Consider the following 15,453-nt stretch of genomic DNA (forward strand, 5'->3'; position numbering starts at 1 on the left):
TGCTAGAAAAAAATTGTGACTTAATGTAAAGTGTAAGACTGAAGCAGAACTTGCTCTTAATCAGGTATCTGTGTTGCCTCTCTGCCCTGGAGGACAAGGCTGGCTTCAGAGACTGCCAGTTATATTACCAATCAATACCCATTGTCTCTTTCTGCCTTAGGGAAACCTCAGTTTTGCTTGGAGTGGTGGTATGCCCAGCGAAAAGGCTAAATATCTCAGCCTCCTTTGCAACTAAGTGTGATCATGTGACCAAATTCTGGTCACATGGTAGTGTTGTACGGGCCTACCAGAAAGACTCCTTAAAGAGAGCTGACTCAGCCAGGAGGTATGCCTCTTTGGCCCTTTCCTAATTTTCCTTCTTGCTGGCTGGAATGTGGCTATGATAGCTGGAGCTGTAGAAGCTGTATTAAATCACATGGTGACCTTAGAATGAAAATCATATGTTAAGAGAGTAGAGCAGAAAGAAGCAGATTTAAGGCCTGGTGATAAAAGAACTTCCATGCTAGCCCTGAACTGCTCACCTTGACATTCATGTTATATGGACAAGAAATACACTTCTATGTTATGGAAAAGTAGTGTTTTGTCTTGTGATTTCTTCTGTTTTAGGCATAAAGGATAATTTCTAAAATATGCAGCCCAACCTCACCTTGATTCATAGTTGCATGTTTGATTCAGTTATTATTATAGACAGCCATAATTTATTATTTCCCATGATTCAGTGGGGAAGGAATTAGGGCAGGACACAGCTGGGCCATTCTCTGGTTCCATGTAATGCCAGCTCGAGTCACTCATGTAGCTGCATTCATCTGAGAGCTTGGCTAAGCCTGGGACATCCAAGATGGCCACTCAATCTCCAGGACCTCTTTCCATGTGGCCTCTGGGAATTCAGAAGTTTTGCTTGGACTTCTAGAACGCCAGCACGGTCTTAAGTATTGAATAGAAGGAAGGGAGATCTGATAGGTCTTTTATACTTGTTCTCAGGAGTCCCAGAATATGAGTTCTACTACATTCCATGATCAAATCTAGTCTCAAGACCAACCCAGAGTCAGGAAGAGGGAAATCAAGTCACCTCTTCATGTTAGAAGCAGATTCATAAACAAGAATGACAGGAATAATTGGCAGCCGTATTCGAGGACCACTTTACCAAATTAGTAAAAATAAAATAATAATGTATCACCAGCCTTTTTAATCCCTCTGCTACAAAACTGCCCACTGAGAATTAGGTGGAGAAACTGAAAACTTATCCTAAGAGTACTATAAGGCTGGTGATGCAGGATATGGCGGAGAGGCTCCTGGGGGAGATGAAAGGCAGGTCACCACCACCAGCAAGGTGGCCCAGGGTGCTGCGGATATCATCAGTATGGAACAAGACACAGCAGAGGATACTAGGAGCAATAGCTAGGGCAGAATGATTCTAGGATCACAGGGACTGGTTCAAATTATATACGAGAGCTTCCTCCTCTCTCCTTTAAACCTCTTATTCCATCTTCTAGCCTCAGCACAGACCCCTGAAGAGACTTTAGGGTTTGTGTCCTCAATTTGGAAGATGGGTCAATGCATCAGGTGTACCTAGTGGTATAAACTGTTAAAATGACCATCCTAAAATCCACAAACTGGTGATGTCTGAGGGACATTTAAGTTACACAAAGATATAATATTTGCATATTTTTCTCCTTAATTTAAATGTAAGTTTATTTATATCGTTTTTCCCAAGTATACTTACACACAGGAAAAAGTCTGAAAAGGTATATATAAAATTTTAATAGCAACTATCACTAGGTTATGAAATTACTAGGTGAACTATTCTTCTCTTATCTACATATTTTTAAAATTTTTCTAAATTAACATTATTTGCCTAATTTTAAGTGTAGTTTTAGTAAAGATATGAAATTAACTATTTCATATTTCCCTGAGGAAAAAAAAATTAAGTGACTTCTCACTTATAAGTCGAGTTTAATTGACTATTTTTGCAGCAAACTGCTCGTCAACATTGGCTTGATGTAATAGTAACACTCTTCCACAAAGACTCACAATCCCATGATATGTATTTTAGGTGTTTCAATGACAAAGATTAAAGAAATTTCAAAAGAACCACCAGAGGGTTGAATTATTGAAATGGTAATGAAGACATGCCCTCAGAGAAAATTGCAGGGAGTCTTCACAACTTTTAAGGCTTCATCTGAAAGACCTTTGCAGAATAAACAAAGTATTCAATTTCTGTTTCTCAAAGGGCTGCTGGAATTTGAACTGATGCTCCCAGAGAGTATTTAAGGCACCAGTTAGATCACTAATCTGTATAATTTCCATTTGATATCCACCTGATCTAAGTGTCCAAAATAAAAAGTTTTATATAATTTCAAAACAAATGAATCTGCACAATTAGTCTAGAGATGTATAAAATGTTGAATGAAGTAGGTTGGCCTGAACAGGAGGGGTAATATACTGATAGGAAGCATCGCATCATATTTACATTAAAAATTCACATTTCTACATATTTTAAATGGTGGTACTTTTAAAAGATGGTATTCCCAGTGAAGTAAACGTTTTGGATGTTTACTATCCATCTCTTACATGTCCCTGTGATACAGATAATTACATATCTCCTTTCTTTAAAAAAAAAAACCCTATAGAGAACAACCAGATATTAATAGCCTAAATGACTATAAAGTTACCTCTAGAAATATTTTGAATATGATATAAATGTATATGAATGTGTGTGTGAAATAAATGAGAGGAAAAACCAATAAACAGATAAATATCAAGATAGATAAATAGATGATAGACATAGATATTCCATAAACAACATACACTAGCATAAATGTACATTTATCAGGCCAAAAATTCCATCCATAATCAACATGTCTCCTCATAGATGAAGAATTATGCAGATGTTTAATGTTCACTTATTAGTTTGACCTCTAAAACTATTTGAATGCCATGATATAACAATCAGAGCAAACTTCAACCTTTTGTGTCACTCCTGGAACACCAGAGAAGAGAGATCAAATACCTTGACCCATATGGCTGATAGTTTTTCATTATGATTAAATTATTTTTAAAAAGTTGTCCTGTTCAGGAATGTGAACATGGCAGTCTAATTCCCATGTAGTGTGCTTGGGCTTTCATATGTTGTCTAATACCCGTAGACCATATACTATAGGCTACAATAAATTCTACGTTGGCAAGTTCTTGAAACATTTGAAAGGGAAAAGTCAGAAATTATGATGACATGAGAATTCTGTTAATCCCCTGGGGACAAAAATGGCACGTGCAAATACAATGCCAAGGTCTTCTTATAGTTTGCTGTGGTTTTGCCTAGTTTAATGGCCATGCAATGTAAAATTGTTGGTGCACCAGCCTATCACATGGTGCTGAGCTTGTATTTCCTCAAACTTTTAGACCAAAGAGCAGTTCCAAGTTGAACTTAAGGGACACTAATTTCTTAACAAGTTTCTTTACCCAACGCTCACTCAGAAAATTCTTTCCTAGTCTCACCAAATGAATAATCCCCACAATTTTGATCCTAGTTTTAGCATGGTTAGATTATCGTGATAAACAATCAGTTGCTAAAAGAAACTGACAGGGACTTCTCTGGTGGTGCAGTGTTAAGAGTCCGCTTGCCAATGCAGGGGACTCGGGTTCGATCCCTGGTCTGGGAAGATCCCACATGCTGTGGAGCAACTAAGCTCGTACACCACAACTGCTGAGCCTCTGCTCTAGAGCCCGTGAGCCACAACTACTGAGCCCGTGTGCCACAACTACTGAAGCCCGCGCACCTAGAGCCGGTGCTCCACAACAAGAGAAGCCACCGCAATGAGAAGCCCACACACTGCAGCAGAGAGTTGCCCCCACTCGCCGCAACTAGAGAAGGCCCGTGTGCAGTAACGAAGACCCAAAACAGTCAAAAATAAATAAATAAATTTATATTATAAAAATGAGAAACTGACAATGCAATATGTCTAAAAACTCTGTTGATAAGATTCCTTGATCTAAATTTATAGCTCTGATATAAATTTTCATGGCAAAGTTTAACCACAGAGTACCCATGGACATGATAACAACAATGTTCCAACAGCTTGATAGTTTGGGTTTTAAGAGAAAAGAAGACAATTGTTGTCATCTCAGCATACAGAGAATATGAAGCAATAAGAGTCCAAATCTTATCAAGACTCATGCAAATCCAATACATGAGGAATTTCCCCATCTCTGGACTGACTTATTCATTCACTCATTAAGCAGAAAATGTATTGAGCTATCAGCTGGCAGAGACTATGGTGAGCCCAGTGAAGGGTACCGTGTTATAGAAAACACATCCTCTGCTCTAAAGCTCTTACCAATGAACGCAGGCAATAATGTAGTAAGTACGGTGATAGTTATGCTGGTGCTCTGACAGCCAGAGGAGAGAACAACCTAAATTTGCCTGGAGGAGTTGGGAATGGCTTCAGAGTAATGACATTTGAAATGGGCCCTGCCGGATGAGTAGGAGTTTACCAAAGAAGGTTGTGAGAAGGACATTCTAGGTGGAGAGAGCAACAGGAGCATGGAAGCTTAAAAGAGAACTGAACATGGAAAACTAATCAATAAAGTATACCTAAGGTGAAAGTGAAAGGACATGAAATTAGCGAAGAGCTACTTATATCTTTTTGGAACCAGTGGTATGGAGTCATTTAAAAGATGATAGCAAAAAGAGGTTTGTGCTTCCTTGTGAAGGCTGTTGCGTATCGCAGTGTTTCACTCCTTGTGTGGTAGGTAGATGGGTTACAGATGTGTTGAAATATTGGTCTCTTAAGCTCTCTTTGGGTCAGCCAGCAGAGTCTGGGTGGTCAGAGATACCAGGTGCATCACCTTTGGCCAAGAACAGCTTCTTCCATTTGTCAAAGTGCACTCTAAAAATATTGTCATCTTCTATACCTGTCATGGGGTGGAAAAGATTGTGAATCACTGGCATAGGAAGCTAAAGAGTATGCATTTTAGGCATTAGAGAGTCCCTGAAGATCTTAGGCAGGAAGGTGGTGGCAGGAAGAGACTTTAGAGATGGGAAGCCAACCTCAGAGGCTATTACAGTAGCCAAGAGACGGTAGGGTGAAGACTTCAGCTGTTTCTCAGCTGTGTCACTTGTGAGCACTTTGTGTCATTCAGTTAAACAGAACTCATGTTCTGTGTGGCAAGGACTTATCTCAGAGACACAGAGACCCTGGGCTGTCACAGCAGGACCACAGAACTGATTTTTGTAAAACGGCTTCCTGTTGGGAATAAAAGAGAATATTTAGGTCTAACGATCAGGCTTTGGCTCACAAAATCACTACTTTGAGCAAAAAGGGTGAGGGCAAAGCTCTGCTCAACCTTTTGGGGTGGAGGCATGTTTCAAAAAGTAGCTTCTAATGAACTAAGAACCCAGTGGGCATATTGGCTCAGCCTGTGACCCAACCGATTGTCCGTGAGAAGAAACTGTTTTGATAGAGACTAGAATGTAAACTCCATGACAGTAGGAATTTGGTCTGTCTGGTTTATTGGTCCTCATTGCCTAGACTAGGCATGAGACATGTAATAGATATTTGTTGAATGAGAGGATGATACCACGATGTTGAGTGTTGACATGTAAATAGTCTCTGGCTCAATTCCTGGGGAATATTCTCATTTTTCTAAAGAAGCGATCATAAATTCAAAAGATATATATGTGTGGAGAGATAGAGTCAGAGAGAGAGAGAGAGACTGATTTAATTTATTTAGACTAAAGCACCTGAAGAATGAGATGAACAACGGAACTTCAATTCTACTTCCACCACTCAGCACTGATGGCAGTGGCTGCCTCTGAAAAAGTGGCTGGGAATAAAAACAGCAGCTAAGGAGTGACTAAATGACAGGAATGATGAAACCCAGGAGGCATAGCACCAGCAGTGCCTTTGGCAGCGGTCAAGACACATAACAAATTTTCAGTGTAAATTGCGAGCTGTGGGTATCCCCAAGTTGGGAATGCACATGGAGATGGGGAGAGAGAAGGTAGGAATCCAGGAATAACAATGCAATAGTGGGTGAGTACTCAGAGAAAATTGTTATTATCCTTCATACTCATGGGTATGAACTGAAACTGCTGGCATAGTTCAGGGAAACAAGGGTTACACATGCATTCACAACGATCTGAATCTGCTATACACCAGCTGTACCAACATAGAGCCAGTGAAACAGACCATAGTGTGGAAAATATAGTGTGTGATTTACTTCTGTCAACTTGTAAAGCTAAGACAGATTTCTGCAGCTGCATTGGACCAGCAGAGATCCATTGAGCTCATTAAGATGTCAATGGCCAATCATGTGCACCATGTTTTTCTAGGTCTACAACTCAAGCCACAATTCTCAAGTCCAGAATCTTCTGGAAATCCAAATTTTTTTATTTTTAATACATTTGATGATTGAACTGATGTAAGGTTACTTTCAACTTTTGTCTCACTTACTCTCAATATCCACACCTTTTGCTGCTGAAATTTAACGATTGCATGCTACCCCAGACACTGCTGGAAGTATCACTTAATGTTGGTACATGCACCAAATTACCTTTCTAAAATCCTAAACTTTCTGTATTCTGAGGCCTATTTTGCCTCAAAGGATTCAGATAAGGGATTGTACACCTATATTCTATTTTTCTCTCCCATAGAAACAGTCTTATTTTGGATTTAGAAGCATTTCATTGTAATTATTTTTATTGAGCCTTTCCAAATATAGAGTTGTATTTCTATTCTTAAATTTGTAATTGCCCATTTCTATGTCTTCCAAAATTAAAAAAAAAAAACAGTAATAATAACAGCTAACACCAAGTGCTTACTATGTACTAGTCCCTGCGCTAAAAGATTTAGATTTGTTTTCTCTTAGTGACATGTAGCTGGGCCTAGCCCCTGGCACCTTACAAAGACCAATGACAGGGCTTCCCTGGTGGCGCAGTGGTTGAGAGTCTGCCTGCCGATGCAGGGGACACGGGTTCGTGCCCCGGTCCGGGAAGATCCCACATGCCGCAGAGCGGCTGGGCCCGTGAGCCATGGCCGCTGAGCCTGCGCGTCCGGAGCCTGTGCTCCGCAACGGGAGAGGCCACAACAGTGAGAGGCTCGCGTACCGCAAAAAAAAAAAAAGACCAGTGACACATGTTCGCATTCCCCTTGGTTCCTGATGACCACTGTCACTGAATCTTCTTTAGAAGATTAGACCTCTACCCTAAGACTTCCAAGTAACTCCAACAGCACATATAGAGAGGGTCCAACTAGACCCCGTGAGATTCCTGAGCCCCTCATATTACCTTGTTCTTTCCCTTCATAGAATTGATCACATTGGTCATTGCATTTTTGTTTTTCTGTCTAATGCCATTTTCCCCACCATGAGGTGAGGATGGTGTCTATTTTAGTGACCATGGTTTCTGGTGCATAATAATGGGTTTCAGTTAATTATTGTCATGTAATAATACACCATACCCAAATGTAATGGCTTAAGAAGGAAAACAAAGTATTATTTTCACAATCCTGTGGGTTTCTAGGCAGCTCCTCTGCTGGTTTCACTTGAACTCACTTACTCGGTACACGGCTGTACCATGTAGGACGGCTGCACTGACACATCTAGTAGCTGGTGCTGGATACTGAGTGGACTGGCTTCCTCGTGTAGAAGTCTTGAGGTTTCAAGAGAGCATCGGTAGAAGCATCAAAGCTTCTTAAGGCACAAGCTTCAGAGCCCACATCTTGTCACTTCTGCCACATTCTACGGGTCAAAGCAAGTCACAAGGCCAGTCCAGACTGAAAGGGATGGAAAAAGATAGCCCACCTCTGGATGAAAGGAGCAGGAAAGGGACATGCATACTGGGATTGGGTGGGATTTATGGCTATGCAGCAATTGCTACATTCTACCTTCTTGTCACATATCTCTCACAATCCTCCCACATGTAAAATAGGCTTATTCCTATCCCAGTACCTGAAAAAATCTCATTCCACGTATTGCATCAGGCTTGAAATTCACCAGCTTGTGCCTTACTTTTGGTCCACATGAGATGAGTTTTCTCTGTGGGGCCCCTCTGCTCTCCAGAGACCTGTGAATCAAAACTATAAGGGGGGTTTCCCTGGTGGCACAGTGGTTGAGAATCTGCCTGCCAATGCAGGGGACACGGGTTCGAGCCCTGGTCTGGGAAGATCCCACATGCCGCGGAGCAACTAGGCCCGTGAGCCACAACTACTGAGCCTGCACGTCTGGAGCCGCGACAGTGAGAGGCCCGCGCACAGCGATGAAGAGTGACCCCCACTTGCCACAACTAGAGAAAGCCCTCGCACAGAAACGAAGACCCAACACAGCAAAAATAAATTAATTAATTAATAAACTCCTACCCCCAACATCTTCTTTAAAAAAAAACAAAACTATAAGGGATCTGCCCTCTCTCACCCAAACTGCTAAGGTACAATGGTGAGGCAAAGAAGAGGTAACTACACTGAACACTCCTTTCTTAAAAAGAGAAAAACTGGAAGCACATAGTCTCTGGTCTGTAGCAATTGTGAGATCCAAACAGACACATGTTCAGGGACAGGGAATGTTCCCTGATTAGGGCCTATTTCTTCTCCTTTGGAGTGGTTCTCTAATCCATTTTGTTCTTACATTCTGGACTGTTTGCTTAGCCCTCTGAGAGGTCTTTCTCTTTCCCTAAGAAATAGCCCAGGTTTGCATCTGAATAATTCTCTCAGTCTGTTTTGCACCCGTAGGAATTTGAGGGCCCAGAGGCTTCTTAAACTGTGTCTGTCCCTTTTAATCTGAATTGACACAGCTCCTTTAAAAATCCTTATGGGATTTCCATGGATCAGACTAAAGTCTACTCTATTAGACAATAGCCAGGCTCACTATTCTTATCAAAACTAGCTTCCTTCTAATTTGAGAGATGTGTCAAATTTGGGCGATGTGTCTGGATTCATAGAAGATCTTTTTTTTTGGTGAGAGGTCTACTAGACACCACTTAAATCATTCTGAGGTTTTATGAAAGGGTCTTATAACCACACCCTTCATCTGATCTTGCCCCTGAGGGCTCATTTTATTGAATGCGGCCTGGAATTAATTGTTATGCACATTTTAATTTTCTTTGACAGTCTTTTCCAACCTAGCACAACCTGGGTCTTCTATATTTTCTTTAAGTTCTAACGCAAACGGAAAGTTTCTTTCTTTAGTTAATTTCTCTCTTCCTGCATTTTATTATACACGGCTATAAAAAGCCAACTCACCTTGTAACATTCTGCCTAGAAATCTCCTAGCCAGATCCACCAGTTCATTAGAAAAAATTCCTATCTTCCAAGTGTAGCAGGCAACATTTACCAGTTGTTTGGCTACTATGTAACAAGGGTGGTTTTTTCTCCACCCTCCAATAGCAATTTCCCTCTTAATCTCCCAGCATCTCTAGACACCAATCGTTTTCTCACAGCTTCTCTAGACACCAACCTCCCCCATTACCAAAGCCAATGCCACATGTTTTAGATTTTTCTTAGGACAGCACCCCACCTCTATGTACTAACTTATGTTTTAATTAACTATTTCTGTTTAACGAACCACCCTAAAACCTAATGGCTTAAACACCAATGACTTCTTACTTCCTATATAGTTCTGCAGGTTGGCTGGGATGTTCCTCTGCTGGTTTCATGTGTTTGTTCATGCTGGAGTGTTGTCTGAGCCGAGAGGTTCAAAATGGGCTCACTCTTAGGTCTGATGATTGGTATTGACTATGGCTGGGGAGACTTCATTCTCTTTTACATGGTCTCTCATCTTCTGGTAGACCAGACTGGCTTTCCTAAATAGTAATCTCAAGGTATCATTCCAGGAGGGCAAGAAATGAATCTTCAAAACATTATGAGGCCCAGGCTCTGGAACTTGTTTAATATCATTACTGCCACATTCTGTTGGTCAAAGAGACTCAGGTTCAAGGAGGTAGAGAAACATCTATCTCTGCACGGGAAGAATGGCAAAGTCACAATGCAGGGGGATATGCACACCGAGATGGGAAGAATTTGTGGCCACTGAGCAGTCTATTTAACTGGAATCTATTGAGTGAGTGAATACATGACTTATTTGGGGTATAAACATGGCCTTAGTCCCTGATCTCTGCTTCTTGACTCCAGCTCCAACTCCATGGTAATATGTTAGTGGTGGGCTCTGAGATCAGACTCGTAGTATGAGATTTCCCAAATGACTGTTTATTCTCTGATCTCCCTACTTTCTTAATTCTTGTCAACAGTGGGGTCTTGAATATCCTATCTCTGCTGTTCTCTATGTCTTATTCTAGAGGAATATGATATATTCCTCTCTGGAGGAACAGAGAGATCTGGTTTAGAATCTTGGCGTTACCATTTATTCATTATGTGACCTTGAGCAGGTTATTTAAACGATTTGAAAAATCTGCTTCATCAGATGTGTAGGATAAAATGGCACATTGATTTAAAGCTCCTGGCACATAGTACATTAATGAATGTCAGTTTTCTTCCTTTGTCTATGTCACTAGATACTAAACTACATCTTACATAAGATTAGGACTATGGATTTTACAGGCAAAAGTCAGCTGTTGGTAGTTTGTAAACTAAGAAGTTACAAAAATAAAGGGGATTGGGAAATAAAATTCTTAGCTGCGTGTGACTTCTATATTATGGTATATTATATGCTTCTACATTATTCTGCATTGTACGTATAATTTCAGAGATTGTGAAGAAGTATATTGCTATAATCTCAATCCAGTAATAGATTATCCAATTAATCCCTAAAGATATGTTTAAGATACTAGAACATTGGGGCATTGAACAAAATTACAAAGTTGTGATATTTGATATTTGCTGATTTTAAAAAGGGCTATGAAATAGTCACCAAGGGAAAACCCAAAACTTTGTAAGACTTTCCTACACATACATATTTTTAAATTTTGCTTTTTTTAAAAAAATACATAGTATAGAAGGAATTGCAGTCTTATCAGTGTTTTGTGTCTCTGATCCAACTTTTCCTTCACATACCATATATAATCTGAGGCTTACAATAGAGTTACTCGAAATAAAATGAAGACTAAATATGAACCCCATTTCATAATAAGAATACATAATAAATCTTGCTTGTTGTTGAATTGTAAAGATTGATGGCAAGGAAAAGGTCAAAGATCTCACTACAATCTTGCAATGACATACTTGAGAAAATTCTATAAAATGAAAAATCATCAATTATGACCCTGGCACATCTAGAATTCCATAGATAAGATAGTCAGTTTGACTTTTTGTAAGGTATTTCATCCATGTGAAATATGTCGTCTTGGTCCCCAGTTTGAGCTGAATATGTTCAGTCAAACAGTAGTGACCTCACTTAAGTTAATATCATCAAAGTAATGTTTTTCTTCTTTTGCACATTTTTGAGTCCAGGAAACTTTTTCACTGTGTTTTTAATGCCCCAGAACACCTAGACCTGTGGGACATGAAGGTAATGGAGTAGACACAAATGAAACATGTCCATCATGATCACACTTTTCTTCCAAAAACCCACAGGGATTCAAACAGTTTGAAAATCAGTGGCCTTGTAATGTAGGTTTACCTCCAGTGTAGAAATCCAAGGGAGACAGTGTCAACTGGTCTTTAGGTTTCTACTACAAGTTTTCTATTTTTCCAAAGAGCAGATGAGTTTCTTAAAAAGCCATGAGGTCATAGTGTATAAACCCTGCATAGGTGCTTATACATCTGGACCTTCCTCTGGGAAACTGTATGCTGTTGAAATAAAAGTACTATGTGAGCTGAAGCCATATAACATAAACATACACATTTACCCCAGGAATGGCAAACTCTTATGTTGTCTATCTTTTTTTTAAAAAAAGCTGATCATTATTCCATTCTTCATATAGTTCATCTCCAAACGTATCTTTGGGGATACAGGTGGTATTCTGAGGCATATCAGAAATAAATCAAGTAGCACAGGCAAAGCTCTTCTCTGGCAGGAAGCTAGGCCTTGGATTCCAACAGTAACTCAGCAGTAAGAATCCAGTATAAGAGTTATTAAGTGGGCCACAAAAACCTCCTCTCAGTAATTGCTGCCTCTTCTTCCTCTATGCCTTGAATAGAAGAGCATGAGAAAGTCCCATACTTTGTGATTTGAAGCAATCAATGTGCGTATTACCTCTTTAACTGTGAATTTAAAACACTATTAAACATCATCTTCCTAAAGCTTTATTTCCAGATATGTTAGCACTTTTTAATTGATCTTAGGAAACTCAACAAAAGCTATTATGTTTATTTAAAAAAAAGAAAAAGAAAATCCTCTAGTGAACATGTAATAGTGAGTTCTAGAAAGCCAGATAATTTCTTTGCTTAATAATAGTTTTCTTTCCTGTTGGCTGCAGATTCTCATAACTAGCACCATGCCAAACATTCGAAGATTGGATTATGGCCTGTCGTACTTGATTATTTTTGTCAGCATGCTGACCCGAGGTGCCCTTTTCTTGTGTTGTTCCTTCTGTTTCCATTTTTCATGTCATCCAGCTTTTCATCTTGTCAATCAGCTTTTGACTTCCTGATTAAAGTGTCTGTCACAGGAGCAGCCTGGTCTCCAGTCAGTTGTTTAATTTGTTCCTCATGGCATCCAATTGAGTTATTCATCTGGCCCAGCTGTTCCCAAGTGCTTCCAGCATCACTTTTTCATGTGTTTGGGTTTAACCTCTATATCTGTGTACAACAGTGTGAATTGTTCCATTCATACTGTTGACTGTGGATTGCTTTGCCTTCCTAATGCCTTGACGCTACGAGGCTGGCTGCTATGCTGTGGCCAAACCAATGGAGAAAGGCAATATTTCAATCTGGTGTTATGGTAATGACTACGACGAAACAGACTAGTTTTCAAGAATTATAGCAGGCCCCCCTTTTTAACAATTAGGACGATGTAATGGAAACTCTGGACTATTCGGATTCAGATATGTCCCAAAATAATGTTGATGGTGCTTGGCAGAAGAAAGGAAACCTCAGTCTGCCAAAATTGTGGATATTGCCGTGAGTGGTCCAGGACCTATTTGTTGCATTAGGTGATATGAGATACTCTCTTGGCCTGAATTGGTGCAGATAGCCAACTGGAAAAATGAAATTAAGTAAATCTGCTGAGTTCACAAGCTAAAACTTGTCTTCTAGTGGTAAGACGATTTATATTATGCAACATGCAAGAAGCCACATAACGCAACAGGAAACTGGAGGAAAAGAAAACCAGGGTACATTTCCCCCACTCTCCCTTTTAGCAACTCAAACCTAATCAACTCAAAATTTCAGGAGATTGTTCATGAGTGAGCCATTCCTTCCTGCTATTCCTATCATGTTTCTCCTGTACCCCCTACAAACTTGAAATGGTAATTCCATTATAGCAGTCATGAAAATAACCAGAGACTTTGTGCCTAGGACTTAAAAGAATGTAGAACGAGTCTAATAAGAATCAGGCAGCAGGTTAACACAACTTCATAACCTATCTCCCAATTTGGTTTGATTTCATGGAAATATTTAAAAGGAATTCAGTTGCTCCTATAAGAATGTGCATTCATTTCCTTAGGCTAGCAATATAGGGTATAGTGAAATGATGCAGAAATCCTGAACACAATAAAAAGTTAGTAGCATGATATATGGGGAAAGCTATTGCCAATTAAATTGATGAAATAACATCATTTTTCTATGGGTTTTTACAAAATAGCTTTAATTTTCTCTGAGAGGTATTGTACACATACCAACTCATATTAATAATATTGCAGTTTATTTACAGAGGTTTTATATATTTTGTTTTTAATTAGAAAAACTATCAAAATTTGACTTCAAGTGTTTGTAAAAATAAAATGTTTAGGGGTCATAAATCATGGAAAAATATGTACTTTGAAATGTGTATGTCTGGTTTTTATTTTGGGCAAATAAACCCCAGGAGCTTCCCAGTGGAGGTTTTCCATAATGTATTTCTCAGGAGATTAGTTTTTTCAATCTCTCCCCTGGAAGGTTTTCCTTCTTGTCTTATGTAGATTCATTTTTCCAAACAAGTTTCTGGAGGAATATCCCCCCATGAATCTTTCTCATTATTATCCCCAGGAAAGTGAATATAGTGAATTGGTACTCCATATTCATTCCATCCTTCTTCTAGTGTGTCTTTCTGTGCTGCAGAGGTTACAAAGTTAAACATCACATTTGCTAGACTCCTTTGCAGCTATGGTTCCAGATATGCTTTAGATCTGTCCCATCAGATACACTTGTGAAATATGTGGAAAGGGGAAATGAAGCAAAGACCATTATTTTACCATTTCTATTGACTGTGTTGAGAAGCACAGCCCTGGAAGTACTGAGTTTTGCTGTAGTAGTGCTAGCAGATGTCCCTGGTGTCAAGAGGCAAGGTGAGGGATAATCATTGTTTCCTGGGGAGACATCGGATAGGCACAGCATGACTATGAAGCCGACAGTTGTAGATGCAGCACCTTAACCTGAATCCCACCTGAAAAGTGTGCCCTTGGAGCTTACAGTACAGGTGATGGCTTCTTGGTTCCCCGCCTTTCTGTTTGTGGCTCCCCTGGTGGACTAGTTCTATGGTATTCCTCTCAGAAATATTCCTGGAGTTCTAACCCAGAGACTGTTTTTCTAGTCCTTCCAATGGATTGCAAGCTCTTTATTCCCTGTATCAAATCTCTTTCTTATTTAATAAGAGTAATTTTTTAACTGCAAATTTATCCTGGTTGGTACAGTTTATCTTTTCCACTTTTTCAAAACCCCTTGCTTCACTGTCAGTGTCAGAGTACAAAGAGCAGATGCTTTGAAGTCATATGCATCATTATTGGTTATGCCACCTTGGATAAACTTATGAACTTATCTAAGCTTCAGTTCCTTATCTTAAAGTAATATCTAAATGCATAGTGGATATAAGGATAAATGAGATAACAAATGTTTAGAACCTGGAACACGGATGCAAGCATTCAATAAATGACAATACTCTTCTTCAATGTTTAAATTTGAACATCCAACATAGTAGTTTTTCCACTAAGCTAATCAAGGATCACATTTAGTGAGGAAAACAAAAGGCTATGGGACAAGATCGTATATTTCTTTAAAAGTACATTCCTGTGTCAACCTGGATCCAGTGAGTCAACTACTTGTGGATATCAGTACTGAGGTTTACACAGGGAACCAGAGCCACTGAGACTTGCAGGTTGCTATACTTAACTCTTTGGAAAATAAAATAAAATAAATTTTATATATATTCCATGGAAGGAAAGAGTACCAGGTGCTATATATGTACATGCTTGCTTAATGTCATGAAAAAATTAAGCGACTGACACTCAATCCAACAAGACTATGTTAAGGATGATAGTATAATTTTAACCCTACCTCCTTACCTAAGACTAGGGGCATTTTTCAGTTAGTAACACAATAAAACAGCACTCCCATTCTTTTAGCCAAAATAACTTTGGGTTATCAACAGACA

Source organism: Stenella coeruleoalba (genome assembly GCF_951394435.1).
Source record: "Stenella coeruleoalba genome assembly, chromosome: 11".
Lineage (NCBI taxonomy): Eukaryota > Metazoa > Chordata > Mammalia > Artiodactyla > Delphinidae > Stenella > Stenella coeruleoalba.